At 38.8% G+C, this 13,527-nt stretch overlaps 1 non-coding gene across 1 annotated transcript; it reads left to right on the plus strand.

Annotated features, from left to right (window-relative positions):
- Positions 1–2,633: 2,633 nt before the first annotated feature.
- Positions 2,634–2,740, plus strand: LOC135149869 (small nucleolar RNA R71). Its single transcript, XR_010288074.1, has one exon. It is a non-coding gene; the product is annotated as a small nucleolar RNA R71 (small nucleolar RNA).
- Positions 2,741–13,527: the final 10,787 nt, after the last annotated feature.

Consider the following 13,527-nt stretch of genomic DNA (forward strand, 5'->3'; position numbering starts at 1 on the left):
TGATCTCAAAGGAGTACCTGATAATTTTTATTCTTATTTTTTTTCCTCTTTTTTTTCTAGAAAGGCATGATCATTCCTTAACTCCCCCAAACTTAAGATTTACAAACTCTAAGTTCAAAAAGGGAATAATCCAAACCCTACGCCTGACTCAACGCAAGGACTCAAGAAATAAGTAAGTCTAAGTCTTATCTCTAGAGCATAAGTGTAATTACGATTTCCACACAAGTAGTTTCCAAGTAACAAGGCATCACATGTAATCAAGACTACTAGCCAAGAAATTATGCACATAAAATCATCATCATAGGAAATCAACTTGGAAAACAACTTCATGATTCATGCACATGCAACTATATGAGACTAATAACATATACTAAACACAAGCATATATATATAAAAAAACTAACTAATATGCAACTATATGAGATAATATGCTAAACTATATGCAACATGCAACCTATATGAACACACTACTACTAGTCCTTAGATTACCACCCCCAAACTTAAAATATTCAATGTCCTCATTGAAGGTGATAAAAAGGATCGAATGTACCTAGAAGTCGGGAGGATCACCCTCCTCGGGTGGAGGATCAGGTGGTGAATAGACCATGCCATCTCCAAACACTGGCCAATCAACCTCAACACCAATGGCTCGAAAAGCACTCCCAAGAGCCTGAGTCAAATCCTCTGCAAAACGGCGGTGAATGTCATGCATGTCATCTATGCGCCGTGACAACCTTCTAAACTGCACATTACTTAAGAGATCCGGTGGTAGTTTGAGTTCGAGTATGGGAGCTTCTTTAATAGATGGTTTAAGATGCTCCTGAAAATTTTTCAGCTCTGCTATTCCTTCATCTTCGAAATCAGAATCCCCTGTGAAGACTCTCTCTAAGGTACCCGGCCTTAGCTTTTGCCCCGTCTCAGAATTTTCAACAGCTTCTAGTGGCTCCACCATAAAGCATTCTTCTTCGTCGGTTGGAAATTTCATTGCGTTGAACACATTAAAAGTGACACTCTGATCTTGAACTCTCATTGTAAGCTCTCCTTTTTGCACATCGATCAAAGTTTGGCCTGTAGCTAAGAACGGTCTTCCCAAGATAATGGGAATCTTCTTATCCTCCTCGAAGTCTAGAATGACAAAGTCAACAGGGAAGATGAGCTTATCCACTTTAACCAAGACGTCTTCCACTATACCTCTCGGGTATGTGATGGACCGATCAGCCAGTTGTAAGTGCATGTTTGTAGGTTTCGGCTCAGGCAGACCAAGTTTCTTGAAGACAGATAACGGCATCAGATTGATGCTAGCTCCCAAGTCACACAAGCACTTGTCGAAAGATATCTTTCCAATAGTACACGGGATTGTGAAACTTCCCGGATCCTTCAGCTTCGGAGGCAATTTCTGCTGCAACACCGCACTACACTCCTCGGTCAAAGCCACAGTCTCCAAGTCCTCAAGTTTGAGTTTCCGAGATAGAATACCTTTCATGAACTTAGCATAACTCGGCATTTGTTCTAGAGCCTCCGCGAAAGGTATGTTGATTTGTAGTTTCTTGAAAACTTCTAGAAATTTTGTGAATTGTTTGTCGAGCTTATGCTTTTGAAGTCTCTTCGGAAAAGGTGGAACTGGATATACTTGCTTCACCCCAATATCAGCTTTCGGGCTAGATTTCTCGGTTGAATCCTTGCTTGCTTCCTCGTTGATTTTATTCTTGTCAGCTTCAACAACAGTTTTTCCACTATCAGACTCAAATGAGAGTACGGGTGTTTCAACCTGTTGATCACTCTCTTCCTTGTTTCGCTCTGTTGCTGATTCTTTATCCTTCGTAACCTTTCCGGACCTCAAGGTGACAGCCTGTACCTGTTCCTTCACTTCCTTCTTGCCCGGATTGGCCTCAGTATCACTAGGAAGAGTTCCTTGTGGTCTATTAATCAACGCATTAGCAATTTGCCCAATCTGATTCTCCAAAGTTTTGATTGACACCGATTGGCTTTTTACCATTAGTCTTAATTCTTCCAATTCTGATCTTTCATTGGAAGACTGTCCAGCCACCCCATGATTTTGTTGCTGGAATCCGGGAGGATGGAATTGCTGCCTCGGTGCAAACTGTTGTTGAAAACCAGAAGGGTTAAAAGGTCTAGATCCTTGCTGCTGAAACTGTTGCTGTTGTTGTGGCATGTAATTCTGATTATTGCTCCAGCTGAAATTCGGATGATTCCGATTATTGGGATGATAAGTGGCCGGAGCTGGCTGTTGCGACCTCTGAAAGTTGCTCACAAACTGAGCGGATTCGCTCGATATAGCACACTGATCCGAAGAATGTGCACCCGCACAAAGCTCGCAAACATTAGGTGGTGGTTGAACTCCCAAGTTAGCTAAGGAATCTATCTTCATAGTAAGAGCCTTAATTTGAGCAGTTAAGGCTGTAGTAGCATCAAGATCTAGAACACCTGCTGCTTTGACCTGATGAAGATGCTGAGTAGGATTCTGATATTCATTCGCGGCCATCATCTCGATCAACTCATAAGCCTCATCATAGCTCTTAGCCCATAGAGCTCCACCTGATGCAGCATCGAGCATTGGCCTCGATTGAGGATCCAAACCATTATAAAAACAATTTATCACCATCCAATCAGACATCCCATGATGTGGGCACTTTCGAAGCATCTCCTTGTAGCGTTCCCAAGCTTCACATAAAGTTTCACCAGACAACTGAGAGAATTAAGTGATAGCATTCCTGATTGCAGCGGTTTTAGCCATAGGGAAGAACTTAGTAAGAAATTTCTGAGCCAGATCCTCCCATGTCGTAATAGATCCTGCAGGAAGAGAATGCAACCATCCTTTAGCTTTATCCCTCAGAGAGAATGGGAACAACCTCAATCTGATAGCATCGTCAGCAACACCATTGAACTTGAAAGTGTCGCAGATCTCAATGAAGTCCCAAATATGAGTATTGGGATCCTCAGTCGGAGAACCCCCAAACTGTACTGAGTTCTACACCATCTGAATAGTGCTCGGTTTGATCTCGAAAGTGGTGGCCTGAATTGCAGGCCTAACAATGCTCGACTGAATGTCATTGATTTTAGGCTCAGAGAAAGCCTTAAGAGCCTTAGTATCATTCACAACTGGTGGTCGATCAACCATTGTAGTACTCACTATCGTTTCTTCCTTAACCAATGCTTCCTTATGAGCCCGAGAACGTGTTCGCATACACGTCACTCAAGTACCTGAAACACACACAACGAACTAAAGTGAGAAAAGAATCCAAGTCACTGAACTTTAATGACCACTAATGACAAGCACATAAACTAAAATAAAACACCGAGTCCCCGGCAGCGGCGCCAAAAACTTGTTCGCACAAAATCACGCAAGCGTACGTGGTCACAAGTAGTATAGAATCAAATTCAGTTCATTCCCACAGAGACTGGTGTATTAAAAATTATGCACTTATGCACCAATGTATGATTATTGTTCAATGCTCGGACAATTAACAAGTTGGTTGGTTTTTATCTAAATTAACTAATTAACTAAGAGAATTAAAATCGAATTACTAATGAGAATAAAACATGGGATTCTAACTTCATTATATACTTCATTCAGAGTTATGCCGTATCGATATGTGATGGTTGATAACTAATCAGATAACACGAAACTGATACACGCTAACTGTCGTTATACGTGCACCATACTGCTACACATCCACAATTAAGATAGAAGGTAAACAGACACCAATTATGCTTAGACCCTATATGTCTATAGAATTTGAAAACATAACGATTGAAGAACAAGTTATCTATCAAGATTACATAGGGCGATGCAAGATGGTTAAAATCACACCACTAATCATGTATCGAATACATAATCCTATGTTCGCATGGCAAGTTCTAAATCAATATATCCACTGTCGCTTCAATAAAGATTAACACACAACTTAGATGTTAGCTACGCATCCAAGAAGAATACAACCAGTACGAAGAAATCAAACATTCATCACACAAATAATTAAGGCAAATCAACTACTGAAATCCATATATAAATCCGCTAGAATCCCACGATAATGATAGTTCATAATCGAACTTCTCATCATCATGGGTTCGAATGTAAACATGGTACGGAATAGTCTAAACAATATTAAAAGAGTAAAGCAAGAGTTTCGAAACAAATCCGAATGAGCATCCAAAGTTACGCCTCCTTCGAAGAATTACAAAAGTAAAAACTATGAAATTCGATCTTGATCTTCTCCGTAGCCGTCACGTGCTCCTTGGAATGATTCTAGGTTATGTTTTTAGTTCCCCAAGCCTTTCTTGTACTTCCCCAACGAACGGGCCTTCAAACGGATCAAAAACGGTCAAAACGGGCCAAAAATCCCGCCCATCTCAGGCCGGGGCCTCACAGCTCAGGCCGGGGCCTCACATCTCAGGCCGGGGCCTCACAATGGCAGAACGCGTTTTTGCCCATAACTCTCTCCTCGGGCCTCCGATTGCTTCGCCCTTTTTTTTCAATGAAAGCTATGATTCTCCCCTTCGTCCTCCTTCCAAGAAACCTACATAACACCACACCAAAAAATATCAAAAACATCAAAAGCTTGAGGTCATTCCATCGTTTTAAGTCAAAATGAAGGCTTCCAAGTGAATATGAAATCCACTTATCATCCACGAGTACATAATCCACCAGTACCTTCAAAAAACAGTTCTTGGCATTTTTAAATGTACTAAAACCTCTGAAAACCGAAGAACTCCATTCTTATCCACCAATACTTGTGGATAGAGTAAACGCAACCATAGATTAAGAAGCACAGGCTCTGGGATAGAAAATGTACATTGCAAGTGAGCTAAGGTAGAGACTGAAGAGCATCGCAAAAAAATCAGATCATTAAGCTAAAGTCATTCACATCCCTAGAGAAATTGTACAGAGTCGCATCTCACAACTATGAGTACCAGAATAAAGACCAAAATATTGTCCCTTATTCATTTCCTAAGAAGGACAATCTCCAAGTTAGAATATTTGATGAATGCGGGATAACCACGATTGTACACTCTTGTCTGGAAGTTTGTGGTAAATTCAGGCAAGGAGACTTGAAAAGTGATATTATAATTTGTATAATAAGGACCAAACTTCATTGCTTAAGCACACTGACATTGTCATAGGCGGTTGTTGATGGATGTTATAGACAAAAATAGCCAACTAAGAGAGATGAACTAGTGTATTCCAACGAGCTTTGGGGAGAAGAACATGCGGTGGTTTGTAATGGCGAAAAATTAATCCACCGCCGCAAATCCCTGCAGCATCTCTGTATGGATACAATCCAACATCAAATCCCTAAAAGAAAATCAAATTCAATATATAAATCAATAACGATATGATAATTCCGATTCCGGTCGGACCTTCCTCCGTCGTGAATAGCTCCTCTGTCTGGTGGGGCTCCTACAAAACAACATCGAGGGGTCTGAACCTTGTGGCGTCTCCGGCGTGTGGATAAGAGTGGGCTTCAGAAGGTGATAATGGAAAATGAGAGCTATCTAAAATTCGGAGGGTGTGTGTATCTATATATGGTTGTTGTTGAGTGTGGTTGCTTGTGTGTATAAGTATGTAAATGTGAGAGTGAGTAGATCGAAGATCCCTTAAGCCCTTCATCCTTGGTCTATTTATAGGCCAACGTTTAAAGGTGGATACTTGGGATCTTAGCCATACACATGTAGGCTTGAATTCCCTACACGTGTCCAATCCAGGTTTACTTTTAGAAAGGTTTACTTTTTGCCCCAATTCAAGTTGTTCCGAACTGTGGATGAAAGAGTCGCTTTTTGCCCCATAACTTGGGTTGATCCGAATTAGCACATATCACTAATATCTACACCTCCTACTCCATCTTCCCCACCATCTCCATCTTCACCGCCTCCTCCACCTCCACCTCCGCCTCCCATAGCTCCGGCGAAGCTACGCCGCCTGAAACTACAGCTTCATCCCGTTGTCTCCCTCCTCCGCCATCTCAGCCGTCTCCTTTGCCCCCCGCCTCCTCTGCCGCCCCGCTTTTGCCTCGCCCCATCCCCTCTATGCTCCCGCCCTTCCATGTCCACTTCCTCCGCTTTCTCCACTGTCGTTATTGCTCCCAGAATCGATAATAAGCACAGATCTGGAGGTTTCACCGACTGCTGGAGATTTTCACCAATTTTTGCAACACAAATCACTAAATTCTAAAGAGAATATCACTAACTTGTATTGGTTTTTATTTTTTATTTTAAGGATGGTTTGTATTTGATCATGAGCCTATATATATATATATATATATATATATATATATATATATATAGAGAGAGAGAGAGAGAGAGAGAGAAAAGTTCTATGGAGACTGATTTTTGTGGAGACTTTAGAGACTTAATCACATCCATCCATTTCTTACCCATCCAAGGGCTGCAGATATTTGTCCTGCACATTCGTTTTCTCTCCTTATCATGTCCTGCACTTCTAAATCGGTGACAACAAGCAGAACTTCCAAATCCTGCATAACATAAAACAATAATTCCATAATATTGGTGTTCAATCACCGAAATCCTAACAAATAAAAAAAATAATTACATACAAAACAAAGATGTAATTAGACATTGCTATAATTGGCACTGAAATCATTGTCATTGTCCTGCAACGAATTGAATTTGTTGCAGGACAAAATAACACTTATATCACAATTATGCGGGACAAATTATTAATATTATATTACTAAAAATGCAGGAAAAGAATAGTGTAAATTATAAAGCTCGTTTTGAATTAAAATTAAAACAAGAAATGCATGACCAGAATATTAATAATACATCATCATTAGAAATGCAGGACAAGAATAATACAAATTATTAATATTACATTACTAGAAATGCAGGACAAGAAATGCATGAAAAAAATATTTAATCATGTCCATTAATTGTCAGATTATTTTAACGGTAGATCTTGTAGTCTCTAAGGACTCCAATTCTTTTGGTCTTTATTGAACCTAACTCTGTATGTATGTGTGTGTGTATATATATATATATATATATATATATATATATATATATATGATACTTGAATTATATACTATATATAAAAGTAAATAAATAAAATTAGAGATAGAGCATTTGGACTTGAGTACAGTAATTAGGTTTATTATACTTTTGGTTTAGGGTTTTGGGTTGTATTAGTACAACCTATTTAAATTATAAGTTTCCATATTTGATTGGAGGATTTGTAATATTTTTAAGTTAATGTAGTTTTTCAAATTCTAAGTTTTCATAATTTATCAAAAGACTTTTAATAATTGAACTTAAGTGTTTTTGCATTTAAAATGTTGCATTTTGATTTTATAAATTGTTATTGTGTGTGATTTCAACAAAAAAAATTTATAGATGAAGATTTTTTTTTATTGAAATGTACGAAGCGGAGTTCCGGTCAGAAAATCCGTGATCCTACGGATAAGGATATTATGAATCACGTCATCACGTTCTAAAAAATTGGGTTAAAATCCGATCCAACTCCGAATCCAGTATAATTAAATGGATCATATCTGATCCGATCCATGACTTCCATCAGCTCAGCAGCTCCATGATATGTGTTCTGGGCAATACTTACACATTTAAGCTTATGAAGATGATCACGTGTAATAACTTCTCTCCAGAAATATGAACTAATGAACAAAGATATGTGAAGATGATCTTTTCAAATTCAATTCCTCTAGAACCAATTCCACCTCTTGTATTGGGAGCAAGCTAGATGATTCATATCATTGAGTTGAAGTTTTGGATTAGAACCAGATTCTTCCACGGTTCGTACTCTGTAGTTGATCCAAAACATCTCCAAATACAAAATTCATTCTCTCATTAAGAGACACATCATCAGCTGACTTCAGCTTCTTTGTCTTCTTCCTTGGTTAGGATCAGAATCATACTTCAAGGTTCAAAGCCTTTTTTGGTGAACTAATTAACTACCATGTTTGGGTATTTTGTGTAGGACATTTGGAAAGGACAGCCAAAATAGTAGGACACAGAACACATACTCTTTTCGTCTCAACCAATTATATACATTTGGCTGGAACACAAAGACCAAGAAAAAGTGTAAAAAATGAGTAAAATCAGATGAAAAGTGGGTATAGTGGTGGGACCCATTTATATTTAATGATAGATTTGAGATAGTGGAGGAAAGTAGGGGTACTCTAATAGTGTTTATATTATATTGGTTTTTCTAGTGTGTGTCCATTAGCATATGCTAAGCACGGAATTCTATAAGTTTGACTATTTCTATTGGTTCTTATATCTTAATAATGGTGGACCCCCTACATATACAATCACCACACCAATCAAAATCTCCCAAACATATAAAATTCCGCGCTTAGCATGTGCCCATGGGCACACACTAGACAAACCAATATTATAATATAGAATGGAGATAGTGGGAGAAAGTAGTTGGTGTAATGATGTTTTATAGTATTATACAAGTTTACCATTTTTGGAATGTATATAATTGATGGGACGTCGCAAAAAGGAAACTGTATACAAATGAATTGGACGGAGTAACAGTTTGGCACATCGATCGGAGGCTACTTCAAATTATGTTTATGTACTACTGATATATGTAATGATTCTGTCGTTACTACTAACTAGTCTGCTTCATAGTTTACTGTTTCATTGTAAGTTACAATTTCTTTGCTATTTATTCCATTTTCACCAAATTTTCAATAATGTGTGAACCCAGGTCTACTAATCCATCTACATCTTTCCAACTCAATTTCTCTATTTAAGAAACGATGATATAAATGTTCAGTGTCATTTTTAGGTATGTGCAAGGCCAAAGCAGTATCCTGAATATTTTTAGCAGTCCGATATAAGCTACTTTACTGCTTTACATGCTAGTTGTCTTCGTGACAGAAAATTGCAGTAAGGCAGGGAGCATTGGTGTGCAGTTTTCTTTTGATGCTGGACTTAATGAGTGCAGTACTCATTGCTCGCAATTGAAATCTGCATGCAGCTCCTTCACTTGAGAGGCTGTTTGTGAAGAATAATATTTCACCTTTAACTTAATTCTTCCGCAAAACAGTGTAAGTAAGAATAAAGGCTTAATGACCTTTTAGCCCTCGAAATATGGGTGGAAGTTCCGATGCGGCCTCGATGTTTAAAAACGTACCTTTCGACCCTCAAAGTATCTTTGTCGTACCTTTTAGCCCTTTTTAAAAATACCGGTATATATCGGGGGATAAACTGGACAATTCATATTCGGGATAAAGTTTGGGCGTACCATTTAACCCTTAAGGTATACATCTCGTTCCTTTTAACCCCTAAAGAATACATTAAAATACATTAGATGTTCCTTTTAACCCTTAATGTTTAATGCCCCTTTTAACCCTCACGTGTGAATTGTCAACTTTGTCCATCCCGTTATATACTAGTATACGCCATAAGGGCTAAAAGGTACGACAAAGATACTTTGAGGGTCGAAAGGTACGTGTTAGGTCCTATAAACTCACTATATAATATGATATAGTGATCACAATCTGTAACACAGTATGACAATATGAGAGATTGAAAGCAGTAAACTCTTATATTCACAAAGCTTTAATGGTTACAAAAACTCTCTCAGTGATTTATATTGTATCACTAAGAGCTGCTAGGGTTCTTAACAATGTACTCGATAACTCAACTCATATAGAGTAACCCTATTCTGTGTTTATATAGACACAGTTACAAAATCAATCTCTGATTTGATATCCTATAAATCAGCTATATATTCTATCAATCAAAGATTGCTCCAGTTTTCTGTTTAGTTTCCATAGTCAGCAAATCACTCCTCCGCTTCTATCCTTCCTTGAAGTATATCCGCTTCTGAGCTCTTTCCACGTGTAAACTCTGACAAGTCTTGACTATGTAAACTCTGATCAGACTTTATCAAACTCTGGTCAGACTTTACTAAACTCTGATCAGCTTCATCAAACTCTGATCAGCTTCCAGCTTAAACTCTGATGACTCCTGTTCTAAAACAAACTTTAAGAACATTAGTAATCATCAATTATATCTAACAATCTCCCCCAACTTGTGCATAAATATGTTATGTGCAAGTTAACAGATAATTGATGATGTCAAAACAAATAAGTCAAATGCAACAGAGTTTAGCTAATTATAACAGAAAACTTTTCAAACTTACAGAAACTTTACTCCCTAACTTCATAGACACCATTTGCTGTCTTTAAGTATCCTCTGAGGAGTTCTTTTTCTGCTTCTTCAAGAGCTACTACCATCTGTCTCTTTACATCTCTTAGCTCTGGATCTGAAACTCCAGTTTGATAAATTGCAGCTCTGAGATCATAGATCTTGTTCTTCTTCATGTCCTTATTCAGCATAATGTGGCCTTTGTCAGACTCTTCATTGAAACTCAGAGCACTGGCTCCAGCTACTGTCTCTATTTTAGCTGAATTTTTCTTCATCTCAACCAGCTGTCCTTGACTGTTGAAGTATTTTGGAATAAAAGGTCCAGCATTTTTATTTCCAGTAATACCCATCTTTCTTCTGATTTGATCTTTAAGCAGGTTGGAGATGTGTTGACATGACTTGTTTTTCACTTGAAATATGTGTGATACATATCTCAATTCCTCCCAGTGTTTAGCATAGAGATCTGCTTCAAGTACTCTAAACACTGTTCCATCTGACATGAAGTAGATAAGAATATTATCTCCTCTGTCATTCTTCACCAACTGGACTGAATCAAGTTTGTCCATTTTTTCTTGCAATGCTCCAGTCTTGGGAGCACAGAGAGATGAGGGGTCATCTGGTCTTGATCCTATACTCTGATCAAATTTTTCATATTTGGATCCCAGCCCTCCTTTATCTCTTCCTGCTTTACGATGAGAGATTGGTTGAATTGAGCCCTTTTCAAAGCTTATCTCAGTCATCAGACTAGGCTTTGCAAATCCAGCCAATGGAGTAGTTGTTGGTTTGAACACAGCTTGAGCTTTGTCAGAGGTTGTGTCCTTCTTTGCATCCTTATTAACTTGAGCTATGTCAGAGGTTAATCTTTCTGTTTGAGGTTCTGCAACATGAGCTTTGTCAGAGATTGCAGCTTCTGATTTCTTTTCCTTTACAACTTGATCTTTGTCAGAGGTTGTAGACTTCTTCAGAGTAAATCCTCTCTCAAGATGTTCATCCACTTTGCTTTTGCCCTTAGATGTATACTCATCCTCAGAGTATATCTTTTTGACAGACAAACTCTGATCAGCAACAGTGGCTTCCTTAATCAGTATCCCCTTTTCCTTTGGTTTGGCAGTTGATTTTGCAGGTTTCTGGATTTTTCCTGACTTTATTGCTTCAGCATGTTCTTTCTTTAGTTCTTCTTCCTCTGCAGCAATCAACTCCAAATCCAAATTAGCTTCTGGATTTTCTTGTTCAAAAATCAATCTAGCAAGCTCTTCATCAGTCATGGGTTTGTCTGATCCAGTCACTGGTCTTTGCTTAGATCCAGATGTGAAATTATGTGTTGGAGCAGACTTTGTGCTTTGCTTAGACTGTTTCTGACTGTCAGAGTTTGAAACTCTTCCACCAGTCCCTGATTGAAATCTCTTGTGCTTTGTGAAATCATCCACATCATCATCATCATCCTTCTTCTTTCTCTTCAGAGTTTGAACAGTAGACTTGCATTTGACCTTAGCTACTCTCTCCCCCTTTTTGACATCATCCTCATCAGGAATCAGTATAGAAGTTATCAGAGAAAGTGAAGATTGGATGGCTTCCAGCTGCTTGGACATCTTCTCTTGAGTAGACTCAATGGTGGTCATCCTCTTTTCCAGAGAATCATTTGCAGATACCAGCTTCTGAACATCATCTTTCAGAGGTATTAGGTTCCTTTTCTTCTCCATAGTTTGAGCTTCCTTGAGACCAGCTACCTCTGTTCTGAGACTATCTATAGACTTAGATGTCTGAGCTTGAGCAGGATGAAATGTCTTTAAATAAAGAATTGTAGCCTTGAGACTTGACATGACATCAGAGTTTGTGATTTTATTCTCTGCCATAGATAGAAAATCTTCAGCTTTTGCTGGCTCCAGAGAATGTTGGTGGCTCAGCCAGAGTTTATCCCAAACTTCACTGGGTGGATCAACCTGAAGATCCCTGGGAAGTGGCTCAGAGTCTGTGTTCAGAGTTTGTATCCTGGCATTAAACTGGCTGGTAGACTCCCACTTTTGTTGTAGATGTGACTGAGGAACTTCATTATCATTTTCATCATTGTCATCATCTGAACTTTCATCATCCTCATCATTATCAGATGCAGGATCAGCAACTTTCTCAACAGTATCTTGAGCAGATTTTTCTTGAGTTTTAGACTGTGATTTGCTAGGCTCTTCACCAGCCTTAGCAAGAGACTGCAGAGCTTCCAAAGCTACTTTGTCAGAGTCATCAACTACATCAGACTTGTAGTTTTCTGGAGCTGTATCATGAACAATGGCATCCTCAGGAATTTTCATTGGAGAATGAGGAATTGGAGTGGAGGGGCCATGATCAGATATTTTTGCTCCAGCTTCAGTTGTAACTGGTTCATCACACTTTATTTCTTCATCCACTTCAGAGGATGTAGTAGATGCTGTAGCACCATCAGAGATTGGAACAGCCTGAAGAGGAAGTACCATCAGAGCTTGAGAAGGTTCTGGTAGTGTGGTAGATGGTGCTTGCTCTTCCTCAAGAGTGAAATCTGTTATCTCTGTGATGGGTACCTTTGCCCTTGCAGGCTTTTGAGCCCTTCTTTTGAATCTAGCTGGCTTTTGTTGAGGACTGGTCTGAACAGGTTCAGAGTCTGTTGTAGGAATAGGTTCAGAGTTTACGGCATGTGCAGGTTCAAGATCATCATAATCATAGGCTGCAACCAGTCTTCTTCTTTTCTGCTTTTGAGGAGAAGCAGCTTCAGAGTTTAAAGGATCAGTGTTTATGGCATCAGAGTTTACAGCATCAGAGTTTGCTGTTTTATCAGACTTTGTCTTCTTTTTAGACCTGGATGCAGAAGTTCTGGGTTGTTTGGGGATTGTAGGAGAGACTGGTGGTTGAGGCTGTTGTGGTTGTGGTTGTTGTTGAACTGGGGGCATGTCCATCCTAGCTCTAACTTGAGCTGGAATTAGAAGAGGTCTCTGAATTGGATACTTCTCATCCTTGGAGATGAGGTCCTTAAACACTCTTTTATGAAGCCTGAATGGCTTGATCTCATCATCAACATCAAAATCTACCTCACCAACAGTAGCATTAAACAATAATTGACAGAATCTGGAGAAATATATGACTTGTCTATTCTCATGCATTCTTTCACCAATATTTCTAAGAACTAATCTACCAAAATCAAAATTAGTAGAGTAGATCAGAGAATACCCAATCTGCAGCATATCCATTGGTATGGCATCCCAGTTTGTAGACTTCTTTTGAAAAGCCCTGGTGATGCAATCGAAAAAGAAACTCCATTCCCTTCTGAGCCCTGGGCGCTTCAGTTGTCCCAATTTTTCAAGTGATTCACTGTAGCCCAAATCAGTCATCATTGTTCTCAGATTT

The sequence above is a fragment of the Daucus carota genome, chromosome 9 (genome assembly GCF_001625215.2).
Source record: "Daucus carota subsp. sativus chromosome 9, DH1 v3.0, whole genome shotgun sequence".
NCBI classification, from domain to species: Eukaryota; Viridiplantae; Streptophyta; class Magnoliopsida; order Apiales; family Apiaceae; genus Daucus; species Daucus carota.